We start from the raw sequence: 19,869 nt of genomic DNA, 5'->3' as shown, positions 1-19,869 counted from the left end.
GTACAGCGTTTGAACAGTGCATGGGCCTCTCCGCTTCACATGGTGCCCAAATCGGACGGTCGGTGGCGGCCATGCGGAGATTTCCGCCGTTTAAATAATGCCACGGAGAATGACCGTTACCCCATCCCCCACATTCAGGATTTTTCTGCCAATCTCGCCGGAACGTCGATGTTTTCTAAAATTGACTTGGTGCGGGGGTATCACCAGGTTCCCGTGCGCGCCGAAGATGTTCCTAAAACCGCTGTCATTACCCCCTTTGGCTTGTTCGAGTTTTTGCGCATGCCGTTTGGCCTGAAAGGTGCCGCCCAGACCTTTCAGCGGCTGATGGACTCCGTTTTGCATGGGCTGCCGTTCGTTTTTGTTTATCTGGACGATATATTGGTGGCCAGCTGCTCAGCGAGCCAGCACGAGTCCCATCTGCGCCAGGTTTTCCAGCGTTTGGCAGCGCACGTCCTGATCATCAACCCTTCCAAGTGCCAGTTTGGGTTGCCTGTTCTGAATTTCCTCGGGCACCGCATTTCCGCTGAAGGTGTGGTTCCGTTGCCCGACAGAGTCCAGGCCGTTTCGGCTTTCCCGCGTCCCACGTTGGTTAAAGCGTTGCAGGAGTTCTTGGGGATGATAAATTTTTACAACCGCTTTCTCCCCAGAGCTGCCCACCTGCTACAGCCACTCTATGCTACCTTAAAAGGTAAAACAGCCGGTTGACTGGCTGAAGGAACGCGTCCGTGCGTTTTCCGCAGCCAAGTCTGCGCTGGCTGACGCCGCCCTGCTGGCCCACCCGCTTCCGTCGGCGGAGATCGCGTTGACCACCGACGCCTCTGACGTGGCAGTGGGTGGGGTGTTGGAACGGCGGGTTTCTGGTCTCTGGCAACCGCTCGCCTTTTACAGTCGTACACTCCGGGATGCTGAACGCAAGTACAGTGTTTTTGACAGGGAGTTGCTGGCCCTGCACCTCGCGACACAACATTTTCGTTTTTTCCTTGAGGGTCGCAACTTTATTGCATAAGTTGACCACAAACCTTTGACGTTTGCGATGTCCAAGGTCTCTGACCCATGGAGCGCACGCCAGCAGCGCCAGTTGGCGGCCATTTCTGAGTTTACCACAGACATTCAGCATGTGGCTGGTAAGTCCAATCACGTCGCTGACTGTCTCTCACGTGTGTTGGTTTCTCCGGTGTATGTCGGCATCAACTACGCTGCCATGGCCGCCGAGCAACGTGCTGACCCGGACGTCCTTGCCCTTCAGTCAACAAAAACGGGCCTCGTGCTGGAGGACACTCCGGTGTGGGACGGCGGTCCGCACCTTCTTTGCGACGTTTCCACCGGCCGCCCCCGCCCGGTGGTTCCCCTTTCGTGGCGTCGTCATGTCATCCCGGCGTCCGGGCCTCGGTCAAGCTGGTCAGCCCAGGTTTGTTTGGCCGGGCCTTCGCAAGACGGTGAAAGGATGGGCGGCGGTTTGTATCCCATGCCAACGCTCGAAAATCCACCGGCACACACAGGCACCCCTCGAACCCTTCCGTGTCCCGGGTAGGCGTTTCGATCACGTTCATGTGGACCTGGTTGGTCCCTTGCCGCAGTCACAGGGTTTCACGCACCTTTTGACTGTGGTGGACCGCACAACCAGGTGGCCGGAGGCGGTACCCCTGGCATCCACGACAACGGCGACGGTGGCCAGGGCATTTTTGTCAACGTGGGTTTCACGTTTTGGCCCCCCTGCTGACATTACCTCGGACAGTGGCCCCCAGTTTGTTTCCGAGCTTTGGTCTGCTATGGCTGACGGCCTGGGAGTCAAGGTCCACCGCACCATAGCATACCACCCGCAAGCTAATGGGATGTGCGAACGGTTTCACTGGTCACTGGTCACTCCGTGCTTCCTTAACAAGTGGCGACTGGGTCGACTGTCTTCCGTGGGTTTTGCTGGGATTGCGTAGCACGGTTAAAGAAGACCTCGGGGTTTCCCCGGCTGAACTGGTCCTCGGCCAGCCTCTCCGGGTCCCCGGGTAATTCTTACCTGAGAGCCCTCCCCCATGTTTCGATACCTCTCTGTTGCGTTTTCGCCCCCCCAAGAGACTCATTTCCTGTTCCTGGTCCTGTGCACCACTGCCTGCCTGACACTTTTGTTCCGAGTTCATTGGACTCTGCTCGTTTCGTTTTCGTCAGGCACGATGCCCATAGGACTCCGTTGCGTCCACCATATGACGGGCCATACAGGGTTCTTAAACCAGGCAACAAACATTTTATTTTGGACTTTGGCGGTCGGCAGGAAGTTGTCTCTGTTGACAGACTTAAGCCTGCACATGTTATGCAAGAGGATCAGGTGGTCCCGGCCCAGGTCCCTCGCCCGCGGCCGCCCACCTGCCACCGGGCTGATGGATTCTGTTTTTTCCCCCAGGAGCGACCCAAAATCAACGGAGTCCGAGTCGTCTGCAGCTTTTTCTGACCGCCAGTGCCAGCCTCGCTCCCGGGCTGGGTTGCCCTCTGTCAGTTCCCCCCCCCCCCCCCAGTTCAGCCGTTCTGGCCGTTTGCTTAAGCCCGGGGCCTGGACTAGTTCTGCTGGGTGTTCGGGGGGGGGGGGGCATGTGTGGTGGACCACTAGAGGGCTCCACTCACACCCAGTGTATAGGAAGTGTGTTCCTGTGTTTTGTGGCGCGATATGCGCAGTTGATGTTGGAGACGAATAAAGAAGGAGTGAGAACTGAGAGCTCTGTGTCGTTGATGCTTACCTCCACAAAATGGTGGAGAGTCCCAGATATAGGGCTTTGGAACTTGATGTCACGGGGGTGGGCGTGGAAAGGATTTTGCCCCGATCCGCCATTTTGGGGGTCTAGCGCAAGTGAAAAGGGAGCGAAGGCACACACAACAGCCATGGTTCGTATTTGCCGTGTGGTCGGCTGCAATGTTCGATCACACGACTGGCAAGAGAATAAGCTTGAAAAGGGTTTGTCTTTTCATTCTTTCCCAACCTGGAAGCAACATGAGGCAGCTCGTGTATCGGATGTTACCAAACGAAGGCGTCTAGCCTGGATAGCAGCTGTGAGACGAGCTGACGTGCAGTTCTCTTCCATCTCCAGATATCTGTTGGTGCTCCAGACATTTTCATTCCGGTAAGTTCTAAATATGTTCATATCACTCTTTATAGCCTATTAGTTTTATTTTCTATGCGCTCTGAGCTCATAGCAAATTAGAACAAACATCCTACTGAGTGATTTTGCAGAACTACCTTCTATTTATAGAGTTGCTAATTATTTGGCATGATTGCAGCAAACCAGCCTATGAAATGGATGAAACACATCGTGACTGAGTTCCAGCGCTACACAAGGGACCTGCTTCAAACATCAGATTACTTCTTCCATGTGAGGGTGAAGAGGTGACCCTCCTGGATAAGATGGTGAAGGTTTGCTGCGTTTGGTGAACAGTGTGATAATAAAACCAGGGAAAAATGAAACCTGCTCCTGTTAAATATTCTTAAGTCTTGTGCTGTTAAAATTGCTGTATTTTTTCAAAAGATACAGTAAATAAAGTAATGTTAGTAGTGGGTGATATCATGTAAACACTCATGATTTTGTTTAAACATTTTGTCATTTGTAAACTATAAATGTAATGGATTCTACATTGTAACTGATGTGATGTTCTATAAAGTGGTTTTAATTTAAAAAAAAAAAAAAAAGAGGCAAAAAGTAGTTTGTTTCTTTATTCAACTTTTGAACAGTGGGACTCAGTCAGTACATATTCAGTAAATGCAAATTATTTACATGGCAGAGCACAACAGGCATAAATCTAGACCCCTAGATAAATCATTATGGGTCATTCCCACAACCCACAGCTTTACTGTGTTCCAGCAAAGTATCCAATAGCAGTGACAACTCCTCCACAGTAGCAGGTGGGATTTTTCTGTTTTGAGGACAGCTCCTTTTACCTGTCACTACAGATGGTCTGTTTATGTTTTGATTGAGAGCCTTTTTTTGGGCAGCTGAAGAGGAGAAGTCTATCTTATGGCCAACCTCTGGCTGTATCTTGGTCATATTACCCAGCAAAACCCAGTATGCAGGTTCATCTGTAACAGTCCTTGTGCCACGGATCAACACTGTTGCTTCTACATTAAACAGAAGAGCAGTGACGTGGGTGCAGGTCTCTGCGACTCCGGCCATACAGGTGCAGTGGGCTGCTTCAACCTTCCCTGTGATGCTCACAGTGACCCGTGGCTGCAATGCTGGTTCGTTCAGTCTTTGAGAGTGCAGGACCTGAAACACACACAGACAAAGTTCATTTAAAGACAAGAACTAATGGGCCAAGGCCGACATAAATGTCTTTAATCTACTTTATCATAAATGTAACAAAGTGTTTAGAAAGTTAGCACATACATGTAATTTTTCATTTCTTTATGTGTCCATCTATAGAACGCTGCATGTTATATTCTAAATCTGCCTGTTCTGTCAGAAACCTGCCTGCAGAAAATGAACCTAAAGTATGTAATGCAAGGATGTAATCACTTTCAAGATGGAGAAAGCATAAAGTGACAATTATGAATCACTTAACATGATAAGGAGATTCTGCAGGTCATTAATCAATGTATAAAATTAAAATAAAATTTATTTTTAGTGACACAGGATACAAACATGGAAGCAAGATGTATAATTAGGATTATTTATAATAAATATGAATAAATTAGTGCAATTTCTTAAACCATAAAGAATAACTAAATCCTTCAGGACAATGTCACATCAATGCACTGGACTCACTATGTTATCCACCTAACAGCCTCCACATGTTCTCACTGTAATTTCCCCTCATGAATGAATTTATGCTGCACTAATCTGAATGTTTGCAGGGAAATCAAATGCATTTCACACGCAGTACTCAAGCTGACTTACCTTTGTTTGAATGACGACTTGTACGCGCTGACTCCACAGACAAGGTACGAAAATATGTCAGGCTACGTCAATAGTGGTTGGTCTTCAGGGTTTCTACTCTACGGCCGTATTTCATACGGGTCCACATTTCCAATGCACGCTATTTTCTGCAAGTACCGCTGCTTCGCCTCTGGACGCAATCGGTCTCTATACAGTTCATTCTCTTTTGAGCTGCTTTTAAGCATCTTTCTTGTAGTCGTCGTTCCAACACAGTGTGTTGTTTCGATTCGTAGACCCCGAAAATGGCGCTGCGCTCCCACAATGCATTGCGGCGTGACGTCAACTCCAAAGCCCTATAAACCTAGTGGGAGTATCCCCCCACAGAGGGACAAAAGGACCCCCTGATGATCCTCTAATCGCCTGAGCCAAGGTGTGAAACTGGGTGTGGGTCCCAATCAGCCAGAGTTTTGGGTGAGTTCATTGTGAAACCTGGCCCCACCTTATCATGCGAATTCCTGAGATCAGATGGCCCAGGATGTGAGTGGGCGTTAAGGCGTCTGGGAAGGGATCTCAAAACTGGATTATAGATGGCAGAGAGTTGGTGTCGTAAACCCCCGCCTCTGTTCAAAGATGGTCGCTCACAGTGGCTTCTTTCACTCCTCTTTCAAACCATCTGTCCTCTCTGTCCAAAATGTGAGCATTGGCATCCTCGAAAGAGTGTCCTTTGTCCTTAAGATGCAGATGGACAGCTGAGTCTTGTCCTGGGCCATCTGATCTCAGGAATTCGCATGATAAGGTGCCTGTGGTTGGCTCCTCCATAGGAGGGGTAAAGTCTGTTTGAGGAGCAATGCACACTTTCAAGGCATTCCTGTGTAAAGTTTGTATATTACCCCCCTTTTCTGGTTTGACCTTATACACTAAGCCCATATCTCGCACCTGTTCCAACACCACATACGGCTCAGCAGACCACCAGGAACACAGTTTTCCTTTGCTCTGCCTGTTTCGGTCACATACCCAGACTCTCTCTCCGGGCAACAGTGGGAGGGTACAACCTCTCTTCTCATACTGGCTTTTGTGTTGGGAGGCAGCCCTATACATCCTCTGCCCAGCCAAACAGTAAGCTAGGGAGAGTTTCTGTTGATGAGAATACACCCATTCACTTACATCCTGCCTCGCCTGCTGGGGGGCCACGCCTAATGGGAAGTCTCAAGGGTCAACCAAACATCAAATAGGCAGGCGCATAACCTGTGGAAATATGGATAGTATTGTTATAAGCATGGACGAGTTCTGGCAGATTTCCTACCCACTGACTCTGTCTAACTGATTCTAGTGAGCGAAGCATGTTCAATAGGGTCTGATTGAAACGTTCTACACTACCATTCCCTGCAGGGTGGTAAGGTGTCGTGCGGTTGTTTCATTAATGCAGATTCAAAATTAGACCCACGGTCGGAGTGGAGTCGGCCTGGGCAACCGAACGGCTGTATCACATACTTCCACAAAGCCTTTACTATAGTCTCTGCTGTTTGGTTTATTGTAGGGATAGCCCAAGCGAACCGTGTAAACAGATCAGTAACCACAAGTATGATCTGGTAAGTGTCAGTGGGCCGGCCTAAGGACAGGAAATCCATGCCTACGACCTCCAAAGGGTATGAGACTGAAATAGGGTGTAGTGGAGCCCTAGGTTCTACTCTCTCCTTCTGTAAACTACAGGGGACACAACCCAGATGAAACTGATGTACCTTCCCTTCCATGTTAACCCAGTAGAACCGCTGCCGTATCTGAGAGAGGGTTCGGTCTATCCCCGCATGGGCAGCAGCCTCGTGGATCCTCCGCCACACCTCATGGCACTTGGAACTGGGACACACAACTTGATAAAGAAACTCCTGGGTATATTCATCCAGCACTTTACGGCACAGTATGCCATCTTGGATCAGAAGTCTTTGTTGTTGCTGCAGGAGTCGCCGCACACCATGTGACAATGTCTGACGTTCTAACTTTATGGGCGCGACATGAGCTTCCACAAGTTGCTTTACCACTTGAATATCCGGATCACCAGCTTGTGCTTCTGCCCAGTCACTCCCCTCTGCCTCACAGGTCAGTTCAATGGCTGCTGAAGTGACTCCACGCTCTGATCCAGCCTCTTCCAGGTGCTATGCTGGACAGTGGGGAATCGAGAAAGGGCATCAGCATTAATATTGCTCTTACCCGAACGATACTTGATCTCGTAGTTGAAAGAGGCCACCTGGGCAACACAATGTTGTTCTACTGCACAAAGGCTTGACAATGTCTCTTCTATTCGTGGCAGGGGGAAAGCATCCTTATGTGTCACCGCATTACATTTTCTGTAGTCCACACAGAACCTCCAGGTATCATCTTTTTTCCTCAACAAAACAATGGGTGCAGTCCACGGGCTACAGCTTTCCCGGATAACTCCCTTTTCCATCATATCTGTCAAGAGGCTCCTCATTTTTTTATACATTGCAGGGGGCAAAGGACAATACTTCCCCCTAATGGGGGCTGCATCACCTGTGGGGATACAATGATGCACCAGGTCAGTCCTCCCAAAATCTTCGTCATCCTTAGAGAACACCTTCTTCCATTTAAGCAGTAAAGTCCGCAGCTCGCCCTGTTGCAGTTCAGACAGATCAGGTCTTTCAATCAATTTACTCACCTCCTCAGGTAATCCTTCATCCTCCGCGGGGGCGCCACTGTCGACCAGAGCCACCTCCACCACATCATCTGTCCCAAGGGACAGGCTCTGGTCCTGTGAGCCATGTACGTCGGCTTCATCTACGCAGAATAACTTTCACAGTTTCTGGTAGCGACCTATAAAAAGAGGATAGGGGTGTGGGTTACAAATCCTCACTGGCACTCTCACGGCCTTTACCATGACGAGGGTTCTCGCCACCCCCACATCAGGGGTTTCAGGCAGTGCCTCCACCAGGGCACAATAATCCGTTCCTTGCGGACCCATCTGAGCCTGGCCCCACACCATTATTTCACTCCTTGGGGGAATTTTAATTTTGCCTCGGCCAGCTAACCGTACATACCCCACCATTCCGTCCTCCACTGTACTTGCTTCTACGCATGTTGCGAAGGCAGTCCTCCAGGCCTGTTGATTCGTTAATTGCTGTGGGACAGGAGCAGTCTTTTCCGGCCACTTAAATACATTCCAACAGGCAGTCACAACATTCATACCAACAATCAGTGGGTGCGTGCAATGGTCATCTTTTACCACCACAACCCCGCGTCCAGGAACCTTAACATCTTCTATTTCCATGTCCAGGACAGCATAGGTGGTATAGGGAATTTCCAGACCATTGGCGGCTCTCAGCTTAAAGGCGGTTGGAGTTTTCTCAAGCTTAGCCTGGGAAAAATGCTCATTTAACAAACTCTCCTATATCAAAATCACTTGTGATCCTGTATCTAACAAGCCTTGAAGCTCCACCCCCTCGATCACTATCTTCACTGTTGGACACTGCCCAATAAATGTTTCTGTGGCCCTTAATTCCTTAGGTGAACCAAAAGCTCCCGCCCCTCGGACCTCAGCAGCAGGGTCATCTAGTTTAAACTTGGCTGAGAAGACATGGAGGTCTGGCAAAACCTAGCTATATGTCCTGCTAGTTTACAACTCCGACAGATAGGCCGACCTTGTGCATCCCAGCTAGCATTTGATCGTCGCAGTCCTCTCCTAAACTGAGAGGACTGCGGCCAACTCTCCTATATCAAAATCACTTGTGATCCTGTATCTAACAAGCCTTGAAGCTCCACCCCCTCGATCACTATCTTCACTGTTGGACACTGCCCAATAAATGTTTCTGTGGCCCTTAATTCCTTAGGTGAACCAAAAGCTCCCGCCCCTCGGACCTCAGCAGCAGGGTCATCTAGTTTAAACTTGGCTGAGAAGACATGGAGGTCTGGCAAAACCTAGCTATATGTCCTGCTAGTTTACAACTCCGACAGATAGGCCGACCTTGTGCATCCCAGCTAGCATTTGATCGTCGCAGTCCTCTCCTAAACTGAGGTGCAGGCGGAGGAGTAGCTACAGCTGGCTTGTGGCCCTTGTGTATTGTGAATCGCATCAGCCAGCAACACAAGCCCTGGTGTAATGTGGATGGCCTCAGACAGCAACGCAGGCCCTGGTGTTGTGAAAATGGCCTCACAGTGAGCACTGGGACTGATGAAATGTGGATGGTATCAGCAAGTAGCACAGGCCCTTTTTTTGTGGATGGCATCAGCCAGCAACACTGGCCCTTGTGTATTGTGGATGGCATCAGCCACCAACACAGGCCCTGGTGAAATGTAGTTGGCCTCAGCCATGAACACAGGCCCTGGTGAAATGTAAATGTTCTCAGCCAGTAGCACAGGCCCGGTTGTAATGTGGATAGCCTCATCTAACAACACTGGCCCTGGTGAAACATGGATGGTATTGGTCAGCACCACACACCCTAGTGTAATGTGGATGGCCTTAGCTAACACCACTGGCCCTGGTGAAATGTGTATGGTAGAAGCCGGCATCACAGTCCCTGGTGTAATGTGGATGGCCTCAGACAGCAGCAAAGGCCCTGGTGTGGTGAAGATGGCCTCACAGGGAGCACAGGCCCTGGTGTAATGTGGATGGGATCAGCCAGCAACAAAGGCCCTGGCAAAATGTTGTTGGCCTCAGCCATGAACACTGGCCCTGGTGAAGTGTAGATGGCCTCAGCTTGCAACATACACCCTCGTGAAATGTAGTTGTTCTCAGCTTGCAACATACACCCTGGTGAAATGTAGTTGGCCTCAGCCAGTAGCAGAGGCCCTGTTGTAATGTGTATGGCCTCATCTAACAACACTGGTGAAATATGGATGGGATTGGTCAGCAACACACACCCTGGTGTAATGTGGATGGTATCAGCCTGCAGCACAGGCCCTGGTGTGGTGAAGATGGCCTCACAGGGAGCACTGGCCGTGGTGAAATGTGGATGGCATCAGCAATAGCAGAGGCCCTTGTTCATTGTGGATGGCAACAGCCAGCAACAAACTTCCTTGTGTATTGTGGATGGCAACAGCCAGCAACGTACGCCCTGGTGAAATTTAGCTGGCCTCAGCCAATAGCAAAGGCCCTGGTGAAATTTAGATGGCCTCAGACAGCAGCACAAGCCCTGGTGAAATGTAGATGGCCTCAGCCAGTAGCACAGGCCCTGTTGTAATGTGAATGGCCTCATCTAAAAATACTGGCCCTGGTGAAACATGGATGGTATTGGTCAGCACCACACACCCTGGTGTAATGTAGATGGCCTTAGCTAACACCACTGGCCCTGGTGAAATGTGCATGATATCGGCCAGCACCATAGGCGCTAATGTGGATGGCATCAACAAGCAGAAGAGGCCCTCGTGGGGTGAAGATTGCCTCACAGGAAGCACTGTCCCTGGTGTAATGTGTATGGTAGAAACCGGCATCACAGTCCCTGGTGTAATGTGGATGGCCTCAGCCAACAGCACAGGCCCTGGTGTGGTGAAGAAGGCCTCACAGGGAACACTTGCCCTGGTGTAATGTGGATGGCATCAGCAAGTAGCACAAGCCTTTGTGTATTGTGAATGGGATCAGCCAGCAACACAGGCCCTTGAGAAATGTTGTTGGGCTCAGCCATGAACACAGGCCCTGGTGAAATGTAGATGTTCTCAGATGGCAACATACACCCTGGTGAATTGTAGTTGACCTCAGCCAGTAGCAGAGGCCCATTTGTAATGTGGATGGCCTCATCTAACAACACTGTCCCTGGTGAAATATGGATGGGATTGGTCAGCAACACACACCCTGGTGTAATGTGGATGGCATCAACGAGCAGCACACGCCCTGGTGTGGTGAAGATGGACTCCCAGGAAGCATTGGCCCTGGTGTAATGTGGATGGTATAAGCCAGCATCACAGGCTCTGGTGTAATGTGGATGGTATAAGATAGCATCACAGGCCCTAGTGCAATGTGGATGGCCTCATCTAACAACACTGGCCCTGGTGAAATATGGATGGTATTGGTCAGTGCTGCGAGATCGATCAACTTTAGACCAGACAACAAACGACGGAGACTCCGGAAAAGTGCAATCAAACGATGAGTTTTATCATCACAGGAGAACAACCAACCATCAGCATACGGAATGTGTTGCTCTGACAAGAATACATTGGGTTCTGGTTTTATAGGACAAAATATCACACCTACGTCAATACAGTTCAAAAATACATGGTGACAGACGGGCAAAAGTTCAACTCGTGCAGACAAGGGTACATCACGTACATATAACCTTACACCGACATATAACTTCTCCTTTCTACATTACTTGCCTTTTAAGGTAATAACTTCAGGTCTTAGCATCTCTGAGAGCTAATAATGGACCCTCGTCATTAATCACTAAGTAGAGTACTTTGCAGCCAGTCTCAAACTGAAGCAGAAGACGCTTAGGCCTTTGCTCAGACCTGCTACTAGATTAATATGTGTATCGTAAGCGTGCATGCAATTAACCTGCTATGTTCTCATCTCCCCTCAGCATGTATCATCTGGACACTCTCACCAGTGAAGCTTAAAACCTTCTAGAATGGAACATCAACTCTAACCAAGCACATTTATGCATTGTGTATAAAATGAACTCAACCTATAAACATAGAAAGGTCAATGTGATGACAGACATATTCAATGCAATATAAACCCTGTAGGAAATATTACTGATAAATGATACTGTGAAACATGTTATTAATACATTCTTCATAAGGCAAATTATATGATAGCAATAAAAGAATCTCTGAATCCCAACATTCCCTCTTTTGACATTCCAACAGGAATGTCACCATACTTCATGTTGCCCCCAACCCAGCCAGGGTTCGCAACCCTCGCCACTATCTTTACCAACAATCCTCTGACACATACAACACCCAGCGATGACCAATATTCCCAAAAATACAGCCAATGAGCACATCACTGATATAGCCACACCTTTCCATTGTCCAAACACGGATGTCATCCAGGATGCCAGCGGGTTTTCAATACCTGAGTGCTCATGCATGGTTTTAGACAAATTTTCAGGCCCTCCAGAGCTCGGGTTACTGAGCCATCTGGGGCAGTATTGTTGTTCCATGGCGTCCCTGGTAAGGCTAGAGAGTCTCAGCAAGTTTTAATGAACGTAGTTAATGCGGTCATCATTCTTATTAGGCGTTATCCAAAGGAATATACTTTCAAACCCTGAAGCTACTGGGTCTGCCAGCTTATACTCGTTGGGAACTCCCCTGGGCACTCCTATGGAGTCTATCCTAGTCGGAGAGTTTAACCGGGGGTCATATGCATGTATACCCTGGGTCCCTCTTTTTGCCAAAATGTGTCTCTTATGTCTGGCTGCTAGGGTACGTGTGTTGTGTTGCTGAATAGCCTTTACCTGATTTCCAATCAGTATGAGTGGAGCTCCCAGTCGCACCATCGCACATGTCCCTACGCTTCCCATTGGGACACGAACCAAAAGGGTGCTTTGCCCACAATAATAATACAACCCACTTCTTGCCTATGTTCCCATTAATGTGCTCGGGTCACTCACATTATTCGTGGTTCTTCCCGTGGGTGTGACGGCACACCAAGTAGGGTCGATTTCTCCCACGTGGTACTTTACATTATCTGTAGAAAACCTGAAACATGTATAGTTATCTTGTTTTGGCATAAATGAATTGGCATTCTCCGCTTGCCCTATCGTGTTTGGTGCCGAGATTATTAGTTTATCAGTTAGAGTGGTGGTTGAGTTTTTAAGTGTGACTCAGGCTTTGGGGTAAACTAAGTGTACCCTAATTACCCCAAACGAATCTGTTCCTGACATGTCCACTCTGATTACCAGATAGAATACGCCTCCCGGGCTCTCGGCTTTAGGCAGTATGTTCCATGGACCTAAGAAGATGGTGACAGGGTTATGAAAAACAGAATAAACCCTTTGAATTACTATTCCTTGCAGGCCTTCTGGCACATTTGGCTGCCATCCTACTCCTGTCCAACCTACCTCACCTTCCCAGGAGCACCACTGACCTGCTGTGTATGTATGGATGTGTTTGCCCCAGGAGGGGCTCCAATAAGCATGACTGGAGCATATCATAGGGTGATTACAGACCCACACATCATATGCTCTCCAGCTAGCTTAATGACGTCACACAAATCAAACGTGAATGAGCTGGTGGACCCTTTAACATAATTTAATTCTATGCCATTGTATGTGCTGAGACACTCATCACCTTTACCTGACACCTCGCGCTTTAGTCTTTTCAGCGATCCCGTTTGAGCAACTATTGTCTCAGGAAGTGCTGTGCTGGACTGGCATCCGCGTCCGACCGATTCAGAAAATGCGCCCTGCAACATAGAGAGACCTAATATTCAATAATCCACATTTCACTGTCTTAATCTTTGGTTCAGATGTGGATTCTGTGTTGTTTGTTCTTCGTGCTTGTTTATGTTTAAGTTGTTTATTTCTAGCTTTTAGTTTGTTCTTATCTGTTTGGAAGCTGGCATAGTCTCTATGGATAAGGGTTTTTTCCCCGGGTACCCTAAGGAGAAAAGCTCCAGAGAGGCGTGTTTCATATTAAAAGTTAAAATATAACAAAAGAGATTTTGCTCAACAAAACAATACCTTTTAATTGCCGAACCCTATCTCTCCCCTCAACGGGTTGTATGCTTCAATGTTTCCTAATTATTTTGTCATCAAAAAATCAAACAAATAAATCAAGCTGTGAGACAGCACCTTGCATTTACGCCGGGCTGTGAGCTGCCCTAAATCTACTTCCTACACCTTCACTCCTTCTAGTTCTTTCAATTTGTTACCGCTCCTTTTGGTGGCGCGGCGACCTTCTGCGATGCTCTTCTTCTTTCTTCGGCCTTCCAGGTGGACTACTGGTCGGCCCGTTGCACAGGTGAGAGGGTTTATTCTGCCTCTGTTTGTTGACACCTGTGTTCTTTGAAGACGAGTTTTCCTCTACCAAGCTCTCGTGTGCTGGTGCACACTGCGACCAGTGGTATCAGGTGTCGCCTTTCTCTTCCAGTTGAACTGCTGTAGTCGTTCTGGCAATGACCTCGTAAGGACCCGTCCAGCGTGGTTCCTTCCACTTTCGTTTGAGCACCTTCAGCCACACCACCTTTGCCTCCGGGGTCGCCCTGTCCACAGCGTGTACTCCAGATGTGACCTGTTTTGTGAAACTGGAGATCCTCGCCACCCCTGTGGTCGCTGTGGTACTGGAATGTTCTCCTGTAAAGGATAGAAAGCAGAAAGCCTCTCCCTGCTCCACCTCACTAATCTACTGTGTTCATCTAATGTTCCCTTAATCATTCAAAGTTGGTTCAAGATACCATGTTCTGGGCTCTATCCTTTATATTAACTTTACTTAATCTCAATGCTCTTTATGTGTGTAAAGAGTTTATCTTCTAAACAGGATTCAGTTCATTTTAATCCTTCAACTTGAACATGAAAATAACAATTTCTGCCTCAGTTTCACCATATCTAAATCATCAAACACCCCAAAAGTCATAAAATGATCCTAAAACCCATTTCAAATTAAACCTTAAATCCCCCCTTTTGTGACACATTAAGATGTGTCACAAATGCTTCACCTGAGCTTAGAAAATTAAAGAAAAAGGTTAGTCATATCATTTCACACCTCATCAATCCTCTTCTCAGGTAAACAAAACCTGTGTGTTAACCCAAACTTCACATTTCATACTGAGTTTTCCTCACTTATCATCCAATCTGTGTTATAAGAAAGAAAACTTAAAACAGAACAGTCATCAGTCATGTGCTTAACCTTAGTCCAGTCTTTACCTCAGTGTCCAGTTGGTCCAACCTTCGTTCACCTCGTCCGTCCAGTCACCGTCCATTTGCACACATCCTATTCATACATATTCACACCAGGTATTGCTAATAGTGGAGACCCCCGCGCAAATAATCAGATTCTCCACTCTCAGCAACATTGAGCTCATTCATTTGTTTTATTCTGTTTTGTTTTTTGTTTCTTGTTTTGGAAGCTAGTTTTTTATGCTTTTGACTGGATTGAATCGCTACAATCCTTTTAGACAGACCTGATCACAGGTAGGCTTCTCCTCAGCCAGTTGTAATCTGGAAAGCCCACCTTATATTTGCTCTTCCTGAGAATTTTCAGCGCTGTTATTCACTGTTGCAGGCCTGCTTAGAACAAAAATGAGAGAAAGAGAGCTGATTATTAGCTCATCAAAGCACAAAACAAAATCACCTGACAGGTTTTCTCTAAGTGCACTGTTACCAAAATAATGGGCCCCTCTCAGACATGTCCATGGATAATCAAACTCCCTCTATTAAAATAACAAGAACATCCAAAGCAAACTGACCGAATCAATCCATCACTACAACAACAACCTCAAATATCCTAAACACAGAACATTTTGCCACAAGTTCTTCATGGTCCTTTCACTCCGAAGTCAACTGACATAATTTCACCTGCTCAATACACAGAAAGTCTTGTTAAACGCCACACAGTCACAGTGTCTCCTCCAGTGCAAGCTTCACTCACACAGTCAGACAGGAAACCCAAGTTCCTCTTTTTCTTTTCCTGTCCCAAGTCATTCAACTACTTTGCATACTGAGTCATCTCTCAAGAAGTTGCCGTGACCAGAGAAATACATGTTCAAACATTACCACCTTATTAAATTATTTTATTTCTTTCAACCGTGATCACTGGTTTTGATCACTCAGTACGAGAGCACTCCTAAGTCACTCTTTTAAAACTACTTTAATCACTGTTTCTTTTTTCCATAACTCCCTTTGTCATATAGCTTCTTTTGAGTTATTCCTCAGCTTCAAACTCAAGTGTATTCTATTATACATTCACCCCATTCTATCACTCATACAAATAGCAAGCTGATCTTCATCGCGTATGTTTGTGTTCTAAGCCAGGTTTAATCAATGTCTATGCATTAATCATCATGAGCTTGTCTTGTCTTTGTAAGGTTAATGCATTTTCTGTTTGTGTGTGTGTGATTTTGCATGTGTTGCTTTGCAGTGTTTCAGACTCCTTCACAGTTTTCCCTTTAAACAGTCAATTTTCTCCTTCCCAAATTTGCTAACCCAAATTTTGATTTCCCACCTTAAATAACAGCATTCCTTGTCCTCAGCCAGAAGGTAGGGCTCCACTTGCCACTTTCCCCCTCCGCCTCAGCCAGCGGCTTTACCCTTGAGGCCCCGTCTTCTTCACTTCATCTCACCAGTGAGTCTGAGCTCACAGGGACTGAGGCCGAGTAATCGTGACTGTGCCTGCCTTAGGTTGTCCCAGGGTTTCGAGGTGGGATCTTACCCGTCATGGGCTATCCAGCCTTCCATACTCACCTGATACGGGGGCCAAGTGGGCAGGGGTGCTATGAGGGGAGGGGACACACTGGCTCTGGAGTGTAAGTGTCAGGCGCAGTGGCCCGTGGACATGGGATGGACTCAAGTGCAGATTCAAAACCGGAGGCCAGGGGTGAGGTGTAACGAAAAGAGATTTATTTTTACAATGCTCAGAGGCTAACAGAAAGTGCAGACTGAATCAATGAACATAAACTAGGTGTCTGAGGCGAGAGAAAAATACTGTGGTGATAACTAGATGGCAGGGATAACTGGATGCAGGTACTGGGCAGGGGAAACTGTGGCGGGCCAGGGCACTGAAACAGAGGACAGAGCAGTCAGGGGAATCCCACAGAGGTTTGCGAGTGAATCCAAGGATAGTACACTGAGCTGTCTTACAAGCTTGCAGGTGGGGGTTGCGTGGAGGGGGGAGGCAGGAGAGGTCCAGGCGGGTGCTGCATGCAATGCAGGGAGGCAGGCAGCAACTGGTATCCAGGAGAGCTTGGTAGGTGGGTTTCAGAGGCTGACGAGAAAAAACAGAGATTCGGTTAACACACACGATTAGTCACCAAGGAACGGACGTGAGGCCGAGAACTGACTAAAGTTGGCAGATAATCTGGCGAAGACCAGTTGAGTGCGCCGGTCATAAATACTGCTGGTACGATTGCCATCAGGTGAGGAGCAACAAAGACTCCACCCAGTGGGGAGGAGCTGATGCTGTGGAAAACCACCCAGACCACGACACTACCCCCCCATCAAGGGTCGACCCCCGGCGACCGAGCCACCCGCGGCCCTGTAAAAAGCAGAAAGCAAAGCAGGATCCAAAATCAAGGAACGAGACACCCAGGACCGCTCCTCAGGCCCATAACCCCTCCAGTCCACCAAGAACTGCCGGACCCGTCCCCGCCGACGGACGTCCAGAATGCGCCGGACCGCGAAGGCAGGATGCCCATCAACGAGCCGGGCGGGAGGAGGGGGAGCGGAAGGAGGGCACAACGGACTTGGGAGACGTGGAAGGTCGGGTGAATGCGCAGCGAGGACGGCAGCTTCAACCGCAGCGCAGAAGGGCTGAGGACCTGCTCCACTACGAAGGGTCCAATGAAACGCGGGGCCAGCTTACGAGATGCCACCTTGAGGGGAACGTCCTTAGCAGACAACCACACCTTCTGCCCAGGGGAGTAGGCAGGGGCTGCCCTGCGGCGACGGTCCGCGTACAGGCACTGGCGAGCAACGGACCGGCACAACGACCGACGGGTCAACCTCCACGCCCGCTGACAACGTCGGAGATGGTGTTGGACCGAGGGAACCTCGAGGTCAGCCTCCTGGTCGGGGAAGAGAGGCGGCTGGTAACCTATGGAGGCCTCGAAAGGCGAGAGGCCAGTAGCAGAAGACGTAAGCGAATTGTGAGCGTATTCTGCCCATGGCAGCAATGAGGACCATGAGGCGGGGTTGGAGGCAGTGACACAACGGAGGGTGGCCTCCAGTTCCTGGTTGAGCCGTTCGGCCTGCCCATTCGTCTGTGGATGAAATCCTGAGCTCAAGCAGGGTTTTGCCCCGAGAGCGGTGCAGAACGACCTCCACACCCGCGAAATGAACTGAGGACCCCTATCTGACACGATCTCGCAAGGTATGCCGTGGAGTCTGAAGACCTGCTCAGTCATAATCTTGGCTGTCTCCGTTGCGGTGGGGAGTTTGTTTAGGGCAATGAAGTGTGCAGCTTTGGAGAATCTATCTACTACAGTGAGAATTGTGGTTTTACCTGAGGAGACGGGAAGGCCAGTGACAAAATCCAACGCAATGTGAGACCAGGGGCGATGAGGTATAGTGAGGGGTCGTAAAAGTCCAGCTGGGCGTAGTGAGCTCGATTTGTTACGTGCGCAGACAGGACAGGCAGCTACATATTCTTTGACGTCTTTATCAATAGTCTCCCACCAGAAATACCTTTTAAGGAGTGAGCCTGTTCTCCCCCCACCCGGATGGCAAGAAAATTTGCCCTTGTGGACCCAATCGATCACCTTAGGGCGAGCCACGGTGGGGACATAGCGTCGGTTCGGAGGGCCCGTGCCGGGGTCTGGCTCAGTCTCCAGCGCACGGCGGATGTCCTCCTCCACGTCCCAGGCGACAGAACCGATCCTGACTCCTGCCGGCAAGATGGTGGGGGCATCAGACGGGTCACACACAGGGTCGAACTGGCGGGACAGAGCATCCGGCTTGGTGTTGCGGGTGCCTGGTCGGTAAGAGATGGAAAAGTTAAATCGAGTAAAGAATAGGGACCATCGAGCTTGGCGCGAGTTGAGCCTTTTGGCTGTGCGTAAATAGGTTAAGTTCTTATGATCAGTCCAAATAGTGAATGGATGCTCCGCTCCCTCAAGTAAATGCCGCCATTCCTCCAGCGCTAGCTTTACAGCAAGCAACTCCCTGTCTCCAACGTCATAATTCCTCTCCGCAGGTGAGAGGCGGCGGGAGAAAAAGGTGCAGGGCTGAAGCTTAGCAGATGAACCTGAATGCTGGGACAACACCGCCCCGACCCCAACGCCTGACGCGTCTACTTCCACGACGAAAGGTTTACTATGATCAGGATGGATTAAGACCGGCGCAGAGGTAAACAGTTCTTTCAACCGGGAGAAGGCGGCGTCGGCCTCTGGACTCCAATGGTAAGGAAGCTTAGAGGAAGTTAGACGAGTTAGGGGAGCGGCTACTTGACTGTAATTCCTGATGAAGCGGCGGTAGAAGTTCGCGAAGCCCAAAAACCCTTGTAAGTGTTTTCGTGAGGTAGGCAGTGGCGGGCCAGGGCACTGAAACAGAGGACAGAGCAGTCAGGGGAATCCCACAGAGGTTTGCGAGTGAATCCAAGGATAGTACACTGAGCTGTCTTACAAGCTTGCAGGTGGGGGTTGCGTGGAGGGGGGAGGCAGGAGAGGTCCAGGCGGGTGCTGCATGCAATGCAGGGAGGCAGGCAGCAACTGGTATCCAGGAGAGCTTGGTAGGTGGGTTTCAGAGGCTGACGAGAAAAAACAGAGATTCGGTTAACACACACGATTAGTCACCAAGGAACGGACGTGAGGCCGAGAACTGACTAAAGTTGGCAGATAATCTGGCGAAGACCAGTTGAGTGCGCCGGTCATAAATACTGCTGGTACGATTGCCATCAGGTGAGGAGCAACAAAGACTCCACCCAGTGGGGAGGAGCTGATGCTGTGGAAAACCACCCAGACCACGACAGTAAGCTGCTTCCTTCATTGCATCTTATATTAAACTATCTCACTTCTGATTCTTTCCTAGAATAATTTCACATATGGCACTTTGTGTATGTGTGTTTTCTATTCATTAATGTAATTGTCAGTTATTTTCTCTCTTTATTTTACTTTTTTATCTGTTTGTTTGTGACGTTCTACTTTAGTTCTACTAAATCTTGATGTAAAAACAATACCCCCTCTTTCACGCACGCACTCTGCAGTTTGCCTACGCACACACTTCTCTCTCAGACTTCCTCTGTTCATACACTCACCTATGAGTTATTATTAGTTATTTATTATTTTGTACAAATCACACAGAATAATTCAAATCGAGTACTCACAGCATTCACACACTTAGAATCACTCAAAAATACGCTTTCCTAAGAGTATTTTATCAAACATGCTTTCAAGAATCAGAAAGAGGAAGTAGACAACACTCAG

Source organism: Maylandia zebra, linkage group LG5, assembly GCF_041146795.1.
Source record: "Maylandia zebra isolate NMK-2024a linkage group LG5, Mzebra_GT3a, whole genome shotgun sequence".
Classification (NCBI taxonomy): domain Eukaryota; kingdom Metazoa; phylum Chordata; class Actinopteri; order Cichliformes; family Cichlidae; genus Maylandia; species Maylandia zebra.
The sequence above is the reverse complement of the archived record's forward strand: the minus strand, read 5'-3'. Positions refer to the sequence as shown.